Source organism: Temnothorax curvispinosus, unplaced genomic scaffold (assembly GCF_003070985.1).
Source record: "Temnothorax curvispinosus isolate PA1 unplaced genomic scaffold, ASM307098v1 QBEX01007071.1, whole genome shotgun sequence".
NCBI lineage: Eukaryota > Metazoa > Arthropoda > Insecta > Hymenoptera > Formicidae > Temnothorax > Temnothorax curvispinosus.
In genome coordinates, this window is record NW_020216851.1 from 7,152 (window position 1) to 9,236 (window position 2,085).

The following is a 2,085-nucleotide window of genomic DNA, read 5'->3' on the forward strand; positions in this document are numbered from 1 at the left end:
ATATTAATTTTAGTAATAACATATATGTGTACTGGTATATAATAATAATAATATTAAAGAAATTTTGTACTATTTATTTTATATTCACATAATAAATACATATTAGCATTACATTTCACAATATGATACGTGTGTAATCAATCGATCAAATGTTTATGTGTAGATAAAGTCTTGATTTTGTCCTCTTGTTACATGATCATGCTGCTAATTGACCATTCCATTTGGAGTCATAAAATAATTGCAAAGAGTCTTTAATGTGCGTCGCAAATGCACTATTTTCGTTATTTTCAATAATTTCATCATTGTTTTCAAATTGTAAAATATTACCTTCTTTGTTTCTTAAGAAATTGTGCAAACATACAGTTGCCAAAATATATTTATTGATATTTTCAGGAATCGCAGCGATCGGTCTGTTATATATACCCCACTTTTTTGCCAAAATCCCAAATGTATTTTCTATTATACGCCGGGCTCGCGAAAGTCTATAATTAAATATGTTTTTGCGTTCCCCCAAATACCGTCCAGCATATGGCCGCATCAAATGCTTTCCAATGGGGAATGCTTCATCCCCAATAAAAAAATAAGGCACTTGTATATCGGTTCCGCTTAAGCAACTGGTTCCTTCTGGAATATCCAGCATCTCATTTGTCACATTCAAGTAGCTGTTCCCATAAATTCCCGCATCACTGTTCTTCCCTATTGACCCAATATCCACCAAAGTGAATTGATAATTGTGATCACACACAGCCAAAAGTACGATGCTGTATCGTATGTGATAATTAAAGTACAGCGTACCAGAATTAGGGGGGCATTGAGCATTGACACGTTTTCCATCAATTGCCCCCAAGCAATGTGGAAAATTCCATAATGTCCAAAAACCCTCAGCAATTTGTAAATATTCTTCTCTTGAAGGAGTTCGTTGATAGATAGGACCAAGAAAGTCTTTCAAATACGTCACACGTCTCTTTAATTATTTTATGTACTGTTGATAAACCAACACGATAGGCAAAAGCAACTGCTGGAACTTTGCCTCCAATCAGAAATCTGTAACATCATTATCAATATTATAATATTAATTGCCAAACGGTTTTTACACATATGTATTGTTAGACTACGAATAATCCGAACATATACCGCAATGTAAAAGCAACTCTTTGCTCTGGTTCAAGTGCCCGTGGACTTCGTTTCATTAAACTTGGATTAACAATGTCCATCAAGTGCTGGAATGTTGGCAGTGTCATACGTGTATACTTGTGGAACATTTGCTCATCTGTTTTCATCTCCTGAAAAAGATTGTAAAACGCTCCTTGCTGTCTTCTCCTTGTGTTAATTGGTCGTACCCAGACACGCCGACGGCGCGGCGGCGACGATGACGTTCACGGTTTCGACGACGTTGCACCAAAAGTGCTCCCATGTTGACCAGAGAAATTAACAACAAATCGAAATCATCCATTTCTGTGAAAAGACAAATGTAATTCAATCTAATGCAGTCTTCTCGAATTAAAATCACATTCAGAATTGTATGAATTAATTGCAAAAACGTTAAAGAATGGCCAAACAGCGCAAACATCAAATATCAAAATAAGTGAAAAATATTCAATGATACATACAAATAATAAAGTATTATTCGAGAAAATTAACCAAATCAAGAAAATGTTTTAATAATGAATTTTTACACTTAAACTGTATATGAAACTTACCGAAAATTATGAGATGCGTTTATTTTGCAATAAATTACAATTTCTGGTGATCGCCTCGGCCTCGACGACGTCTCGCTATCCGTTTTCGGATCTTGCGCCAATTTAGCTTTCGACGCGTCTTGATTCGAGTTTGCTTGCGTCTTGTTAGTCGCGGAGCTCTGAGCCTTCAGAGTAGAAAGCAATTTGGATACTTCTGCACCGATATCAATTTTGCTCAGTTCACATAATTTGTTCACAATAGCGGCCGGCTGGGGTACGTTGGACACGGATGTCGCAGGCTGGAACTCCTCCTTGATAACGAGAAATCAAGAGAATGTTTTAATAATAAATTTTTACATCTAAACTGTATATAAAACTTACCGAAAATTATGAGAAGATGCGTTTA

At 35.8% G+C, this 2,085-nt stretch overlaps 1 long non-coding RNA gene across 1 annotated transcript; it reads right to left on the reverse strand.

Moving 5' to 3' along the window:
- Positions 1-53: 53 nt before the first annotated feature.
- Positions 54-2,085, reverse strand: LOC112456662. Its single transcript, XR_003041000.1, has 4 exons — positions 2,061-2,085; positions 1,701-1,990; positions 1,135-1,455; positions 54-1,044 (listed from the first exon to the last, which is right to left on the reverse strand). It is a non-coding gene; the product is annotated as an uncharacterized LOC112456662 (long non-coding RNA).